Genomic DNA, 19,002 nt, shown 5'->3' with positions numbered 1-19,002 from the left:
AAGTATTTTCAAACCTGTTGTCTGGTTTTGAAGAACAATTATCTTGTTATGTAAATTGTGGAATGATTTAAGCAAATGTTTTTGGTTACTGGTACATGGTTTTTTTCCCTTCATTTGACCTTTTATATTGCTAAATCTGAAATAAAATAACTTTCCTGCCAGTTTACATGTTAACTATTTGTAGACTGTGCCAGCCTGTGTGTGTCTTTTTATCCTAAAATATGTGAAGACTTTGTTTTCAAGACTTTTTTTATAAGAAGTTCTTGCAAGAAAGAGTATTTAAGGGAAACCTCCCTGGCATTCTGTTACCACATTGCTAAATTTGAAATAAAATTTTAAAAAAATGCATAATATAAAGATTGATTTTTGTTGTTGTTGTTTTGGATATAAATAACTAAAAATAGCCAAATCAGTTAAGACTCAGTAACCCCATGCGCCTTAATGTTTGAGGAATCCCTAAGGGAATATTCTCACCTGCATCTTAAGCCAATGCCTGGGTTTTATAGATGTAATCAAGACACTAATACACTAAGTAATATGCTTACTGCACACACTGGGCTCATATGGGGCTACCTGTCTGTCTACTCCTCTGCCATTCTCAGCATAGCAACAGCAAGAGCACAGGCAGAGGTCCCGTTCTAGCAACAGAACTCATCAAGAATTTAGCATTTGATGACAATGACTCATACTGGTTATTTACTATATATTATCTGTGTTTTACTCAGTTTTTCTAGAATCTGAATCCTCAAATTATAACACAGGCTGACTTTCAGTTACCTAATAAAACCTCACCAGCCACATCTTTTCAGATAGTGTCTCATTGACTCTCTTTTTCCAAATGTAATCCAATAGACTTTCTCTAGAGCACTTGTTCTCAAAATGTGGTCCCAGATATTACACTGCAGTGGCAACAGTATCACTTGGGAGACATGTTAGAAATGCAAATTCTTGCCATACTCCCTACCACCACCACCTCACTTCCAGATTACTGAATCTGAAACCATGAACTCAGAGGGTTTGTTACACAGATTGCTGGCTTCACTGCTGATGATTCAATATTTGGAGCATGGCAATATCTGGTGAAGTTAAAGATACACATACCCATTTATCCAAAAATTCTAATCCTAGGTCTGCCCCCGAAAGAAATTCTCACACATTGCTCAAGGAGACCTGTACTAAATATACATTGAAGCATCAACAAAAGAATGGATAACTAAGTTGTTGTATATCCATACTATGGAATACTGTGTAGTGGAGATCAATAAACAAGAGTTATATGTGTTAGCTTATCTTTAAAATAATGTGAAAAAAAGGGAACCATCTATATAAAAATTTAAAACATGCAACACAGCATTCTATTTTGTTTAATGATGTACACATGTAGCAAAAGTATAAAAACGAATGAAAATAGTGGTTACCTCTAAGGAGGCAGGAATAACATATTAGGGGCTTCATTTGTGTTTCTAATGTTCTATTTCTTAAGGGAGATGTTGAGTACTCAAGCCTCATGATATTCTCTCTATAGTATGCCTGAAATATTTCATATTTTTTCCTTTATGATCATACCTAGAACCTGAGGTGAGAAGACAGAAGGACTCCTAATAGTAACAAGAACACTTTCTTTTTTGCTTCGGAAGTAGGAGAAAGTTTCAAAGAGGAGGAGAGGGATATGATAGGGGTGTTCTGGGGAAATACCAACCCACTCAAAAGCAGGTGATTAGACATAAACCCACTAAAATATAAGCCAGTGTTTAGAAGTGTGCCCTATCTTGCCCTCACCACAAAGTTATAATATCAGTTGTTTTACATATATTCATAAAGCAAAATTATGTTTCCCAAGCTCACAAAGTTTCTGTTGGTTATTAGGAAATACATTAGCACTGGATTTGTTTATATCGAACAATCCTATAGGTTTCTCTCCTGTTTCTACCTGGTTGTGTCCATCTTTAAGAACAGAGGGGACCACAGACCCTAGAGCACAAGCCAGAAGAATAATATTTGAGGTATAAAGATATAAGTGAGTGACAAAATTAAACCCTCGGGTTGGTTGAATGCTCCTTATCCTGCCTTAACCAAGAGGAGCAGAAAAATCTGAAATTTTACAGAGATTAGAATCCCATCTGAAAATTTCACCATGATAGTAAAATTCACTTGGAACTTAACTGTATCATAGCAAAGACAATTTTTTAAAGCTTAAGAATATTAGTAATCTCTTAAATACGGTACTAAATATGCTTATAGTAAAGTCTTTTGCATATCACAGGAATGTGTTTGGGCCCCAAAAAAAAATCAGGTCAAAGACAAAAAAATAAAAAAAACATGTAAGAAAATTAGGCTTTATAGTTCATTCTAATTTTATATTTATTTGGGTTTACTTTTATGTGTCTTGCTAGGGATGTCACCCTGAAACAGTGAAGTCTATCAGCATTCTTGTTTGTTGTCTATCACAATCCTGGGCCTTCTGGAGATCAAAGAGAAAAGCAACTCCTGGCAATTTTCATCTCATTTTCTGACTAGCCATTTTTTCACTATGGTTAAAGCTGTTGGCAAGGTGGAAGTTAAAACTAACCCTAGAGCTCTCCTTTCTCAATAGGTAATTGTAGTAGATGCAGAGCTCTAGAATTTTTAATGGTGTAATATCAAAACACATATTGTCACATGCCTCAGCTTTCTTTATGCTCTGAAGCCACACAGTCAGTAATACATCTGCTGCGTTTAAAAATGGGGACACCATAGAACAAGGTCACTAAAACGTGTGAGATGAGTGGTTTGCTGCTGTTGTTTTTAGAACAAGTTCAATAAGCTATGGTGTCCTTATCAAACTGTCACTACCAAGTTTCTTGATAGGATCTGACGTGTGAGGTACATAAACCTGTTCTGCTGTATCAGTGTGGCCTGTATGGAAAAGGTTAGATGAATGCAGAATATTGCCCAAACACGCTGCTTAATCTTGGTGATAACAAGAAAAAAAAAATAGAGGTGTGAAGTGAGTTACCATTGAGGGTTGTATCAGTATAAGCAATTTGTATGTACGGGGTGTAGAGAAGTTAAGAGGGGTTACATTCTTTAACACTGTCATTCACAAAAAAAAGAAAAAAAAATCATGTCTGGCTCCTCTATGGCTTTGACTCCATTCCAGTGACTTTATACAGTTTATCAGGTGGTACCACTTCTGCTTACTAGAAAGCAGGAAGTTTTCCTGCTACACATATATTTTATCTTGTTGTTTTACCTTTTAATGAAAAGAAGTGAAACAGAAGCCATGTTTTAGATAAATCCTTTTTAAGAATCTGATGAAATTTTAATTCCAAGAGAGGAAAAAAAAACACCACCAAATCTTACAAAGACGGGTATTAGAAGTCCCCTGCTTATAGAAAGAATACTCATTTATTCCCCAAAATCCCCATCACCAAAGCCATACAGGAATATCTTTGTCACAGGTGCTAGAGTTTCATTAATCCCTGTGCGAGTTATTTTCAGTGGTGTACTGGTAAAATGGAAAGAAACAAAATGCCCTGATTTGTAGCATTTGCAGATTTCCATGGTGTAAATACCACGGCTGACTTCAAGCCACCGAAGGAAGCCCCAGTATACAACTGGTTATTTTTCCCATTCTGTTTCACCGCGAGCTAAGAGCTTATATAGTAACACTTGCCCTGGCACTAAAGAACTTAGGAAAGCTTTTAAACTTTTTCCAAGATCACAATCTTCATGTGTATTTCTATTTTATGTGATTACGTCACATAATTTGGTCAAGTTCTAAGTTCTAGTAACATCTGCATCCTATGTTTTTATGACTAGTTTGTATCTTTAGATTCTCTTTCAACGAAGTTTCCCAAAGCCACTTGGCTCACATTTATTTTTCCCTCTGCCTGTCATTTTTGCCTCAGTCATATGTCCAACTCAAGAAGCAACCACATCTCACAGAAAAAAAGTAGGGGGAAGGAAGACAAAATGTAATTATAGTTCTTTGAATTATTTCCTATGAGTGATAACATACCAATTCATCATTTTATTTTTTTAAAGGTATTTTGGGTTAGGAATAGAGAATCCTACCTGGAGAGAAAAGAAGACTGGCTTCTAATTAAAGTGCAGACAGGAGTCTGGTCTCTCTCCACATCTGCTGGAAATTATTCCTTTAAGGTTAGATCATGGTATTAATTCATGTTACTTGTTCAGCAAAAACAACTTCTAGAGGTTTTCTTCTCAGCACCAGTCACAAAGAAGGTATTCTTGGTCTTTTAGGAAATTATAGTCTCTCATCTTCATGATGCCAAAAATGATAATTGTTGCTAAAGTTCTGATACTTTTTATTAATTAAAACAGTTTTGAGAGCAGGAAACTCTTAAGTGACTTTCCCATTTATTTCTGACTTTAATCTAGTTGGAGCTTTAATATTCAAACTTTTTTTTTAATTTTAATGTTTTTTTATTATATTATGTTAGTCACCATACAGTACATCCCTGTCAAACTGTTTTAATAACAATATATTTGAAATGAAGGATATCATGTATAGAAAATAAATGACTGAAGTAGAATATATTTTATGGTTAGTTCTCAACAGTTTTTTTGATGCATACAAATTGTTCTTTAATTTGCAGTTTTTGAGGAAATATTCTATTTAGGGTAAGAGGAATGTGATCATTTTATCTCTGTTCTAAAGTTATACTATTCATTAGTGTAAATGAATAAACTGATTAAGAATGGATACTATCTCCAAAGCAGCTAAAGAATTCAAAAAGCGATTTTTGATTTAATTTGGACAAGTTATACATGATAGTATGTGAGGCCCATGTCCATTTCGGAGTGAAATTTCATAATTTCATTATATGGCTTTCATGTCCCATCAATGACATGTCCAAAACTAAACCCTCATCTGCACTTTCTAGCCCTGCCTCCACCAGTCCTGCTTTCTCCACACCATCACCCATCTCCGCATTGGCAATGCCGTCTTTCCAGTTGTTCAGGCTAAATATTTGCATTCCTGTCTTTGCATCACACTCCACATCCATTCTGTTATGATATTCTGTTGGCTGACACCTTCAAACTATATCCAGAATTTCACCATTATTTACCACTTCCTACTGTTACCACCCTGGTCAAAGGGACCATCAACTTGCACGTGGACTACAATACTAGCACCATAACTAGTCTCCCTGCTTCACACTTATTTCGCTGTAATTTATTATTAACATAGCAGCCAAGCGAAACTTTTTAAAACAGAAGTCACATAGCTATACTTCTGTGTTTAAAACCCTTCAATAGCTCCCCCATTTAATTCAGAGTAAACGCCCACATACTCGCAATAGCTACAAGACTCTAGATAACTGCCACCCTTGCCCTTAACCTCTGATCTCCTCTCTCATTATCCTCCCCGTTGCTCACTTTGTGCCAGCCACGCCATCCTTCCTGCACGTCATCAAATGAGCTACATGTGATCCACGTCAGGTGCTTCTACTGAATGAGCCCTCCATCGGAAACACTCTCCTCGAGATGTCCAAATGGCTATTCCCTCAGCTCCATCAAGTTTGCTCAAATGGCACTTTTTCGATGAGGCCTACAGTAAATGCTCTACTTTAAAACAGCAACTCACCTCCCTCCCATGTGCTCAATCTTTCTAAATTTCCATCTCCCATTATGTTCAATAATACAATAAACACCTAAGCACTTTGCCTAATAAATGTATTTAACTCTAACAAACAACCCTATATAGCAGGAGCCCCTGTTATCATTTCACAAATGAAGAAACTGAGCCTTAGAGAGGTTTCTTACTTACTTATTTATCATCCAATCTCCTACCCTAGAGTGCCCTACATGAGGGCAAGAATTTTTGTCAGTTTTGTTTACTATTATTCTAGTGTCCAGAACCATGTCTAACAAATAGTAGACATGTAATAAATACTTGTTGAATGAATAAATCAAGCAGTACATTTTTCAAAAGTATCCAATATCATGTTATTCCATATTGTATCATTTAATATCGCCATCATTTCACAGAGTTAGAACATTTTTACACTAAAAATGAACGAAGTATTCAACCTCAGTTCAGGGACAGCTCTAACATTTGAATACATTTAGCTTTAGGAAAACCTTACTACGTTGTCTTTTTCTCATTTTAACATAAGACACTTCGTCACAGATGGGCAATGATCCACAGACCAGTTGTGGGGAACCACACTTCTGTAGGGGAACACATTTCTACCCATATTCCCTGAGTACCTGCTCTTTTTTTAAATTAATTTCTTAAATTCAATTAATTAATATATAATGTATTATTAGTCTCAGAGGTAGAGTTCAGTGATTCATCAGTTTTATATAATAGCCAGTGCTCATTACATCACGTGCCCCCTCCTTAATGTCCATCACTCAGTTACCCCATCCCCACCCACCTCCCCTCCAGCAACCCTCTGTTTGTTTCCTAGATTAACCACAAAAGACTCTTAATCATAGGAGTACCTGCTCTTTATAGAAAGCAATATTCTAACTCCTGAGATTAGAAAGAACCGAGGGCCAACATGTAGTGCATAGAAAGTAAGGCTATAAGGTTTCAGAACTGCAACTGATTTAATGGGCAAATGATATAACCTCCTAATATCTGTTTTCTCTTCTCTCACATGGGAACAATAACAGCTGCCTTTCCTACCTAACTGTCACAGTCAAAAGAAAGAATAGACAAGAAAACTGAGCTCTTAGAAAGCTTATAATGATCAGAGCAAAAATTTAATGGATAGTTTATGCCAAACACTCTTCAAGGCACTTTATTAGTAGTAACTCTTTCATTTCTTATAAACAAATCTATAGAGTAGGCTCTATTATTATTTCCATTTTACAAATGAGGAGGAGATCTGAAGCTTAGAAAAGTTAAATAATTTGTCCAGGTCACACAATAAGTAGAGGAGCTAGAATTCAAAACAAGACTGACTCCCAGAGTTTCTGTCCTTGATTACTAGGATACCGTGCCTCTCATTACATAAGCCAGACTGTTTTCTGGTATACCTTATACTGACCTACAGAGTTTATAAACTAGTGAGGCAAAGGGGGAAGACAACACCCAAAACTAAAATACAGAAAACAGTGATTACATTTGAAACGAATTATATATGTAAAAATGCTGGTGTGAACCAAAATTTCAGTTTGGTGGCATTAATCTAGAACTGTTTCATGGCAGAGGCAATTTTGACCATAATTTGGAAGGAAGGGAGAACATGGCATCGAGAAGAAGGTCATGCTTCAGGTGGAAAGGACACTGTGCAGACAAGCTATTAAGATAAATGCAAGAGACAGCAATGTGTCTACATAATGCCAAAACATCTGGTCAATTCAGTAAAAAAAAAATCTCTATCAATGTAGTGAATTTCTTCAGTCAATCCAGATGTTTGGCATCTTGTAGACAAAACATCCAGATGATTAACTGAAGATTTGACAGAGTTGACTGGATTAACCAGATGTTATAGCATTGTATAGACATGGTGTCAGGACGTTTGCTTGGCTGGAGGGGAGTCCAGCTGTAAAGGAGATAATGGCCCAGGCCATGAGAGGGGGCTTTGGAGCAGAGGACCTGGAGCTTAGATCTGATGCAACAGGGAGCTGCTGGAGGAGGAGTATGATGGAAATGATGCTTCAGGAAGAGGATTCTAACAACTCTGAGAATTAAAAAAAAACAAAAAAAAACGGTGAGAGGAAAAGTTGTAGACAGGAAAGAGGATGTTAGGAGAGTGCAGGTGTGTGTGAGGTAATTAGAGCCTGGACCAGAATCAGGCTTGGGAAAGCAACAGGAAGGAGCGGATCTGAAAAACATTACAGAAAAAGAACAGGAAGTCATGATGGCTAGACAAGGGAGTGAAACTGCACATCACCCTAAGGTTGGAAGTGCTGAGGCCTGGGAAAGCAGCTGCCTTCAGCCTCACCACAGCAGTAAAGCAAGAGGGGATCCCCAAGAGACTCCTCCCCTCAACCTCTGTTCCAGAGGCCACAGCCAGGCCCACAGGCAGAGGGAACCTGAATCACAAACACATCTCTCATACTAATGGTCCTCAATCATTTATGAGCCACCTACACTGATTCCCCTTCAAGTCCAATTTCATAAAAGGATTGAGAATGCTGGATTCAGGTTGTCAGGTAGACACAATTTCAGTGAAAAGCCTAAAAAGATGGTATTTTAATGGCATTTGCTTTTATACAACACATAATGTAAACCTAAGATATATAGGGGTATGAGTAAATTAGATGAAGTGAGATTATGAAAACTTACACAACACATATATTACTTGACAGACTGACATTCTAAAAGCCTGTTAACAGGCACAAATTAATGGCTGAATGCGAGAAGTTACAATATATATTTTTTAAATCCTTAATTTATGAAACCTTGGAATGTTCAACCCTTGGTTTAGATATTTCGCAGATTTTTTAAAATTTCAAGTATCTTATTTGATAAGAATCAAGTTTATAAGGAGACACATATTCCAATCTGTTAGATTCAAACTATGCTAGTTGTATAATAGCGTGCTCATGTGTATTAAAAAATATTCTAAATATCCTTGCAATTCATGGTTTTATAAATTTGCAGTTTCAAGTATTTACAGCTGCAGGTTTATCAGCCTACATAGCCATTGTGTGCCCTTTACAAACACACCCAGGTTTTCTTCAACTACTTCCTTGCTCATTTCAACAGAGAAAGAACCTTCAATAGAAGTCAAACTCTGTTCACGGTTTGGTACAAAACTGAGAATCAATCTCTATTTCTCTCTTTCCTCCCCCCTCCTCCAACCAGAGGAATAAAACAGAATGTAAGATCATAAATATATGAATGAGCTTCAAAATCACCCTGAAGGAGGCAGAGGGGTCGGGAAACTTGTTAAAACCAGTTTTCCAGGCCTCAGAAATGACAAGTCCATTGATCTGAGGTAGGAGCCCAAGAAGCTATTGTTTTTTGTTTGATTTTTAACAAGTTCTCCCAACTAATTCTGATGCCTGTTTTCTTGAAAATTAGACGCGCTGCTCTAAAGCAGAAAGCTTGCGACTGGAAAACATCTATTGGACATGTGAATCTAAAATGGTTAAAGCAGATTTAAAATTTCTTTTCTTAATCCAAGAAATCATATCTCTTCATGTAATAAGCTCCTAGGTAAATCCGCTGTGCTCTTTGATGTGCAGAATTTTCCACAGAAACAACATAAAGTCAAGTACACCTGTGCACGAACCTGATCAGCCTAGAGAACAGAGGACAGCTTGTCTGTTCTCAGTTCACAGCACTTCCCACCAGAGCCCTTCCTGAACACAATGTTTACATGATGGGGAAATGTAACAAATGATCTTGGTAAATGTCTCCAGTGCTCCAAGGCTAAGTCACTTATTTATCAAACAGAAAAAAAAAAAAAAAAAAAAAAAAAGCTGAGTTCACTGAAACAATGGGTGATTTATCCAGGTATTTAAATACAACCTTCGTACAGCCATTGTTTTATAAGGAATACCTTGAAATTAGTAGATGGCTAACTAGTTATTCAAAAGGTAAATCAGTGAAATGTTCCCCGTGATAACATCGAGATTAGAGTGCTTGTTCTTTACATATCATCTCTTAGGTGCCACTTTTTTGGCAGTATCGACTACACTACAGTACAAGAAAGACTGGTGGATTTTTTTCCCCAGTACTATAGCTCCATTTGCCTTAAAATCAACTTATTCTCTTAAAACTTCTTTCAAGGATACAGGAAAGAAAATAAATTGGGAGAATTTTGTTAGAGGCCCTCATTACCTTAGGTATCAAAATTGAAAGTCAAATTTAGTTTTTATGTGCTTCAAATGATGCTTTTGAAACACATCGAGGATATTACAAATATGCCAAGTGGTTTGGACTTGAGCAGTGATTCTCTCCCACTTATCTGTTCTCCTGCCACTTTCAAATCTCATCTAGCAACCACAGAAAATGATCTCATGCCCAAGTGGGAGAGAGTTAGGACAGGATAGGATTGCAAAAGAAAACCTTCACCAGTTTTCAAAACACAGAAAGTACCTGCATTCTGACACAGGTTAAAACAGAGAGAAAGATTCATTTACAGGAGCTCCTTCTTATCCCCCACATAAAAATACTAATGCTCAAAGCCTCCATCTTAACCACAGTAATGATAAGGGTAAAATAATAAACATATCCTTTTTAGAGTACTTCAATGATTCCATAGCTTTGACATTATTTATAGCATTGAAATGCCTTTTGAGTATTGCACTTTTTTTTCCTCAGGGTCATTACTAGCCTATATGGTGCCTCTGTGTGAATTAGAAAAAGGCACTCATTACCCAAGACACTTTACTTCCATGTCAGAAAATTGTGATAATATACTGATTTTGTTTGAACAAGACACTTCACCACATCTGCAAGAAAAACCGAGATAATAAATATCAAATCTATGTTGCTGGTGATGTGAATCATATCCCCTTAGTCAGGGTACCCTTGTGCAATGACCAATGACACAACTGTGAGAGACAGCTCTTCCTGCTCTCCCCCTTCACTGTCTGGCTTCTCCATGTGCTAGCCAACCCAAAGGGTCCTGAGAATCTTACTGAAACCCTAGTAAACTGCTCTGTCAAACATCACTCATATTCTTCCTGCCAATTCAAATCTACCTTTTCGGAATTCCCTCCTCCTACTTCTGATCCTGATTTCTCTTTCTCCCTTTCCTACTAGCAATTCTTGTTCTGTTTCTGTTTTTCCTGGGCTCTGTTCTTAGGCTCTAATTCTGAGGAATCTGGTCAATATTCCCTGAGATAAAATGGCCTTTGGAGCTAGGGCATTTTGCAGGTGGAAGCTAAAAGGGCTGCCTATTTCACACAACTTAGCCTGTACCACTTCACTGTTTCCCACAGCGAATATTCCAGTAAATACTTGGCTTCCTGTAAAACTTGGGGCACAGGCCTCTAGATTCAGTGACAAGACAATAACCTGTGATGTAGGCCACGAGATGTTCCATCACATGTGCAGAGGTCCATGACTTGTTCAGGAAAAGGATCTGGAATTTTAGACTCTACAGTAACTAAAGAGACTTCTGTCAGTCACTGTCCAGGTTCACAGCCCTCTGCCTCTGGCCTCCAACGTTCTACAGCACTCTGAGAAATATGGTTCTTCACCAAGCCTACAATTCAATACCCATCCAGTAAGAGGAGGAACAAAGACATTCTTTGCAGCCCTGTTACCTGTATGAGTAGCTAAAGTGTCTCTACACAGGCTAGGGACAGTCCCAAGTTTAAGAATGAGATCTTCATGCCCTACCAGGCTGGGGGAAGATTGTGTTCCTGAATGACATTCGAATATGGTCCATGACCTGTCTCCAGCTCCTGGGTGAACCCTCTCTGTATGCATAACGTGGGAAAATATTTAGTGCCTCTCTTCAAAGAAAACCTCCTCTCTGCTAACAGGGGTTAGTAATATGTTAGAATGGAAAACATACCCCTGTCTCTTCTCTCTTCTTCTCCCTCCTTTAAATATGTAAGACAATGTCTCCTGAACTTATTGGAAAGAACTACCTGAAGAGGCAGCCATTTCAAAATCCATGGTGACCAAAGAAGTCTTCCAGCATCTGAATGTCCATTCCCAATTTGCCTTGTATCCCACATTATCCTCACCGTTGGTGAGTAAAACATATCCCACCAATAGGGGAAAAAAATGTTTTGTTTTGTTTTTCTACAAGTGCACGTTTCCTCCAACCATCTTCGGTGCAAAAAAAATGAAGTAAACATTGACCTAAAAATGTTAAAGCACCTTTAAGAACCAAGCAGGGGTTTTTTTTCCTCTTCTCAGCCAATATGATGTGGGCAAGGTTTGACATTTCCAATGAAGTCTAAAATTACAATAGGGCTAAAAACATAACCTTAGTGGCCACTGGCCTGACATGAGTCTGGTTAAACCTTAAGGAAACTCTTCCAAGATAGGAGTTAGATGCTTCAGAATTTGTTGGAATGTGGTCAACAGAAAAATAAAATTTCAAAACCTGGTTTACTTGCATGAAGGACCTCCATGAGATAGACTCTATACAGGAAACAATTCCATCTTCCAGAGTGAATATTCACTCATTTTCTTTTCCAGCCAGGAGTTTGTAAGAAGCCAGCAGGCAATGCAGTCATGTGGTAATGTCCTTCCCCCTGCCAAGATGGATTAATGCTGGGAGAGCTTACAACTAGTGAGTAATCAGTAGTGCTTGCAGACCCTCCAAGATCCCCAAGGTGTGATTATTTTCATACGTAGATTTCTGTCATCATCCTCCAAAGGGTGCTTTGTCATTTCCTTTACTCTTCCCTCACTGGACTCTCAAGACCATGTTACAAGGACGACATAGTTTCCAAGTTATTGCCAATCTCCTTTTCAAACCAAGTTAGTGAGCACTTTAGACACACTGGTAAAATGTGAAGGCTATATTAACGAAATTTTGCTAGTTTTTTTTTTTAATGATTCTGTAAAGGTATGAATAGTTGTTTATTAAAATAAGATTTAGAACCTAACTCTCCTCTTGGCCCACTGATGTGGTTTATTATGTGCCTACCTAATCCTCAGATTGATATTAAGGTGTCAAGGAACTATTAAGATCTCGGACTATGAATAACTAAATTGAAACAATAACCCCACGACACCCAGGTGGCTCAGTTGGTTGAGCATCCAATTCTTGATTTTGGCTCAGGTCACAATCTCAGGATCATGAGATGGAGCACAGCATTAGGTTCTCTGTTCAGCAGGGAGTCTGCTTGGAATTCTCTTTCCCTCTGCCCCTCCCTCTGCTTGTATGCACACCTGTCTCTCTCTCTAAAATAAATAAATAAATTGGAGCACCTGGGTGGCTCAGTCTGTTAAGCGTCTGCCTTCGACCCAAGTCATGATCCAGGAGTCCTGGGATCGAGCCCTGCGTCGGGCTCCCTGTTCAGTGGAGTCTGCTTCTCCCTCTGCCCCTCACCCTGCTTGTGCTCTCTCTCTCTCACTCTGTCTCTCTCTCAAATAAATAAATAAAATCTTTTTAAAAAAGAGATCCCAATTATATAAGATCTGAGTTTTCAAATTAATTGCTCCTGACATATTTTAGCATTTACTATCATTCATTCCTAAATTTCTCTTAACTACCATCCTATTCTTCAATTAGCATTCAACTCCACTCTGGGAATAAACAGGACTCTGAAATGGGAAGTCTCACATCAAAAGAACTCACATTCTGCAAAAAGCCTTATGTTCAAGTTCTGTCTCTGCCACCAACTAGTTGGGAATCCTTAGATAATTCACCTAAACTCTACGAGCTTTGGTTTCCTCATCTGTAAACTGGACATAAGGTTTACCTCAAAAGATTGTTGTGAGGGATTAAATTGGCTCACTCTTGCAAAGTGTTTAGCACAGTGCTCGATAAACGCTAACTACAATAGCATTTGTGTTAGCAATTATTATTACTATTACTATTACCTCCTTCAGTCAAATCTTACCTAGTTTAGAACCCTTGTCTAATAGTAAGTTTTAGTTTCCTATAAGCTTTAAACTTACAGCTCTTCCTTGCTGGTGGAGCTGGGAATCAGGTCAGAGGATGCTCAACAGAGCTGTGTAGCTACTTTGGATTGTCCTGTTACTATCCCTCTCCAATGCTGGTTTCCTTGACCTGAGCCTAACATCCTTCCCCAGGGCTTAGGGACCTGCAAGCCTTTGCTTCCTAGTCACTCAGGAGGTAGGTATCTCTTTGTCCTCTTCCCAGAGCCCTTCAGCTCTGAGTCCCAAGTCTTAAGGTCATACCCTACAAGAACGGTATAATTTTGGCAAACTGGGCCAAATGTATCTCCAGAAACTCATAAATTCTGATCAGCAACTCCAACACCAGGCTCACTGTATTGCCCCTGATTCACAGTAGCCCAAGCCATAAACCAGTGGGCCCTGCCTTTGCTGATGTCAGAATCTTCCAAGAGTTTTGAAAAACACAGATGTCTGCCCCAATCCCAACCCTGGAAGTCTGTATTTTTAAGTTGCCTGGGTAATTCTGATGATAACCCCAGTTTGAGAAGTTCTGATTTTAGCAACTACCAAACATCCTTATCTGTTCTTCCCATGTCTTGGAACTGCATTATCTTTTCTGAACTACAGAAACCTGCTGCTGTTTCTTCTAAACCCAGTTCGTTGTTGACTCTGGTTACTATGAACTCCAAAAAGGTCATAGACACTCAAGCTGCTGATTATGGCTTAGGAATGAACCTTCCTCCATATCCCTATTCCCTTAGGCCCAAGAGATAGAAAAGATACTATATTTGAGCCAAAGAAATAGAATCAAGAGAGTACCACAGTTGTAAAATCAGTAGCTGCTAGTGTCCAGCATGGACGTGAGTTCTAAAGATTCAAAGGCCTTAGATTCCAATGGTGATCAAAAGATTAAAACGCCCTTCTCCTTGCCAAGGCAATCTAACCTGATGCAGCAATGAGTGAAATGGTGTGACGTCCATAAAACCACCCTAGTGAGATCTTTGTTTTGAAAAAGAAAGTAAAAAAGGAAAGAAAATAGAAAGATGGTGACAAGCCTTGACGTGATTAAAACAAATCAGTAGGGCAATCTGTGTTTATGGGTAGTGTGAGGGGTGCCAATTCCGCTCACCTGGGCCAGAACTCCAGCTCTATTTCCATTCACCTCCGGGTGCCGGGTGCGTTCTTACACCCTGCCCGCTGGTGTGGTTCGCTGTTTAACACGTGCCTAAGAAACCAGACAAGTGCAGGCTGGAGGAGCTGGGGCACTGCACCGCAGGGCGCCAGAGGGGTCTCCTTCAAGACTGGCCACAAGGCCAAGTTAGCGTGAGCAACCGCCGTTAAGAGGCAACGCTGTGAAGGCAAGATGGAGGCGTCCCTCACTCCATCTGCTCCTGGGCACTCTTTTCAGCTTTCCTTTCTGAGCGGAGCCCCGTAGCTTCCTACTTGAAACGCTTCAAGTCTTCCTCCTGCTTGCCTGGGCTCACCCAGGATTCTTTTCAGAACATTTTACAAAGCCATTCCTGACAGGAATATATTTCACTGCCAGGAGCCTCTACTGACATCTCGGTCTCCCGGAGTCCTCTGATCACTCTTTTCTCCTCAAGAGCACAGACAACCTTTTATACAAATTTTCTCTCAGATTGTGTGAGAACTTTCTCCAAGGAAAAGTGAGATCTCGGCCAATGTCTTCCCACCACGGTGACAGTCAACTTTAAGAGCAGTGCTAGTCGGTTCGCGACCACTAAGCAAGCAGTACACAAAGCCGCAACACAGAGAGAACCCGCCCGGGCTGCGCGAGGCTGGCCACGCCGAGCAGGTGGCGCGCCAGCGGCTGGAGGGGCGGGCCTGCGGGCTGCGCATGCGCTACCTACGCAACCAGCAGCGCGGAGCGTTCACGGCGGCGGCGTGGCGTGGCGGCTGGGATTGGGGCCCCGTGAAGGCGCCGGAGCTCGTGGTCGCGCTTGGGGCACCCTCTTGTGTCACCTGGACCAGAGTTCTTTCCAGGATTAGTGCTGACTTCGTGATTAATCAGCATTTTCTGCGTTTCTCGGGGTGACGTCATCTGCTCAGAGATAAATTAGGCTCCTCTCTGAAAGCTCCTGCCCGAGCAGGATCCTGTGTCTCGGAGGCTGTCTCAGGGACCCCGCCCGGCCCAGGCAGCCACCGCCAAACCCGCCCTGTGGTCCCCTGGAGCGCTGGGTGCCCGGCCACAGCGCCCCTGTCATTGCTTTTGCTCACCGGTTAAATGCAAAAGCGCAAGGTTTTCTTTTCTTGGAGGATATGCTCAATTAAAAGGTGGAAAATTACAGAGAGAAAAGGAATCACCCAAAGCTTCATCCTCAGCGATGTTAATTCTGAAGCATTTGTGTCCAGGCTTTTTTTTTTTTTTTCTTCTTCTTTTTTCCAACAGATTTTCAAGTTTTAAACATTGCTCAGCTGCAGTCATGTTATAAATACATTATTTTGTATCCTACCTTTTTTTACTTACTATTGTACCACAAACGTGTTACGTACTTTTAGCAAACATTGCTTTAAAACTCATAAAGAGTTCCCTTAGTGGATGTACCATCAACATACTTAAATATTTCAATTTATAGACATTTAGTATGTCTCTAATTTTAACTGGATGGATAGTGGGTAGACCATCTCTGCACCATTCCCCATGTTTGGGGGCTATTAGTTGGTTGGTGGAGTATACAAGCCCTACCTAAGAATTTCACCCAGTGTATGTTCAGGAGTGACAGAAACTTGAAAATTTCTGTTTTCCATATTACTGATGGTAGAGGGTTAGGATAGCTAGTTGGTGGGGCAGAGCAGGATGAGCTTTTGTGCTCTTGAAGTGGAAAGTCACAGGCTTTGCCATGGAGGTGGTTAGTGGCAGAGGAGAATGCATCGCTTACTCGGGTGAGAAAGAGAGATCAAGGAAAAAGAGTAACCTGGCACCTAAAAGAAAAACTCTCGGGGGCACCTGGGTGGCTGTTAGTTAAGCGTCTGCCTTCAGCTCAGGTTGTGATCCCAGGGTCCTGGGACTGAGCCCTGCGTTGGGCTCCCTGCTCAGTGGGAAGCCTGCATCTCCCTCTGCCTGCTGCTCCTCCTGCTTGTTCTCTCTCTCTCTCTCTGTCAAAATCTTAAAAAAGAAAAAGTCTCCATGAAGATAAGCGGCTGATGATTTTTAGAACACTGATGTTGAACGCTCAGTTTTCATTCTGTTAGTCACAAGCTCCAATGTAGTATTTGGGCAAAATCTCGTTTCTTTCTCTTATTAAAAAAAAAACAACCCAGAAATTCAGAGAAAGAACTGGCCTAAGTGAAGGAAGAGTAACAGCACTTAGCATATTTTCTGCCTTGCTGTGATTTACCCCTCTGTAAAGAGAGATGGGCATGTTTTTGTAAGATTCCAGAAAACCTAGGATAAACAGCCAATGAGCCATCCAATACTTCTCTGTGAGCTCCTGCATACACCTACTTCTATTACTCTCCTGCAAGTCACCTTGACTGGACGTTGCAGTAGTAGATAGAGATGCTGGGTGAAAGACTGGTCATTAGAGAATACATTCAAGCTCCCAGGGCCTTTTTTTCCCCAGAAGATCTTACACATACTGTTGTTAGTGTGCTTAGTAAAGGGCACGAAATGCTAGTAGTTATGTGAATACCAAAACATGATAGGTCCCTGGTGTGCTTGAAATTGCGATTGTCTGTAACCCAAGGGATAAGCAGGAACAGCCAGCTCTTGGCATCTCCCTCTGCATCTCTCTCTTTGCTTGGTCTGTGAAGGCTTTCCCTTTATGAGAGAAAATGTGGCACAAACGGTCTCTAGTCGAGCCAGTTTTCTCAATGCTATCTGTGTGGAAAGCTAGACTGACCAACTGGCAACGTTTTCTGTCTTGTTTTAAATGCACACCACAAAGCAGACCGTTTGTGTAATTGGCATATACTTTGCAAAGTAGCTGTCAATTCTTGACCCGTCTGAGAACTAGCAGTGAAGCAGTGATGTAACTTCAGAAGGACAGAGACAGGCAATGATGGCTTTCTTTTCCCTCTGAATCCAGAAGAGATGTTTGCTCTTCTCCCCGTCCCCTTTGCAGAGTGGCTTTCCCTACTGACAGTGCAGCCAGCCTCCTCCTTCCAACCCACTCGCTCTGTGGTCTCCACCTAGAGGACTGGGTGATATTTGCTCTAAGAGTAGAAGAAAGCCAGTCTTCTGAGGGTGACACTCCAGACCTGGCTGCCAGCAACAAACTGACCAGCTCCCAGATCTCCAAATCGGCTCCTTTTTTTAGTACCCAGGGATTCTCACAGCTCCCATTTCTGGAGGATGGTTTTCTTTTTGCTATCCAGCTCTCGTAGGATGGGGAAAAGCCAGCTCCATTTTCATCGTGTCCACTGAGGTCAGTCGCCCGGCCTGGTCTCTCAGCATCTCTTTCTCCAAGTCACAACATTCTCCAGGCACTTGTTAACCCTGCTGTGTTGTGCCCATTAAAAGGTCACCTGCTTTTTGAATTCTTTCCACTCTCCTCCCAGTTATTTGTGATAGCCTCTTAGAAGCTTAAAAATAACATTTATTTCCCCAGTGGTTTTGTATATTTCCATTTGGCAAACTTTATTTTGTTCCATGTGTTTCTAAGGGAACAGAAACCAAAATGGTTTATATCCTACTTCCTACAGTGGCCTGACTGATGTTTTCAGACTAGAATTGTCCTTCAGCCCAAAGTGGGTACACCCAACTACAAGCTGGGCCTTGATGAAGAAACTATATAAACTACAAGGACAATGGACATTGTCTGGTGGTTGGAAAATCTGCTTCATTGTACTTCCTTTAATCAAGCAGTGAATTTTTTAATAGATAGATTCAAGCCACTTTGCATGGATATGATTACAATATAAAAGAGAGTTACATTAAAATCATGAACCATGACACTGTGTCTCACTGTTAAAACAAAACTGAGGGCAGTGGAAGAAGTCAAAATGGAAGGCTGGAAGGGGTATACTGGGGGGCTTCCGAGGAAAGAAAATATGCAGGAAATGCTCTATTTGAAGATCTCAGTGATAGTTACGTGAATGTGTCCCCTTCCTGAAAATTCATTGAGCTCTACATTTATGATCACATTTTTCTGTATGTATGTTCTACTTCAATACAAAGTCAACTTACAATAAACAAACAAACTGAGGGGTTTTGTTGAAGTAGGCAGTTCAGGCAACGAAGGCAATTATTTATTCAACAAATGTTTTAGTGCCTACTCAGTACACAATGGTAAACACAAACTTTGTACAGATTACAGAAATAAGTTAGTGGCCACAGAGCCTGGCTTTTAGGAACTTACAGTTAAGAGTCAGCTACAACATAAGTTAAAAGGACTCAATCCATGTACCAATGTTGGATTATTCATTTTGGCAAACATACCATAGTAATGTAAGATGTGAACATTAGGGGACATGAGCTAGGGGGTATATAGGAATCCTACAGACAATCTTTGCAACTTTTCTGTAAATCTAATCCTATTCTAAATTTAAATTTTTATTTAAAAAATTTTCAG

General features: G+C 40.0%; 1 long non-coding RNA gene across 1 annotated transcript in view; it reads right to left on the bottom strand.

Annotated features, from left to right (window-relative positions):
* The window catches only part of LOC121100716, a 97,182-nt gene extending 81,901 nt beyond the window's left edge, over positions 1 to 15,281 (bottom strand). Inside the window, exon 1 of the long non-coding RNA XR_005832481.1 lies at positions 14,598 to 15,281. This is a non-coding gene — a long non-coding RNA (uncharacterized LOC121100716). The remainder of the gene's footprint in view (positions 1 to 14,597) is intronic.
* Between the last annotated feature and the right edge of the window lie 3,721 nt (positions 15,282 to 19,002).

This window comes from Ursus maritimus, unplaced genomic scaffold (genome assembly GCF_017311325.1).
Source record: "Ursus maritimus isolate PB19 unplaced genomic scaffold, ASM1731132v1 scaffold_5, whole genome shotgun sequence".
NCBI classification, from domain to species: Eukaryota; Metazoa; Chordata; class Mammalia; order Carnivora; family Ursidae; genus Ursus; species Ursus maritimus.
Note: the sequence above shows the minus strand (reverse complement) of the source record. Positions and strands in the feature narration are given on the sequence as shown.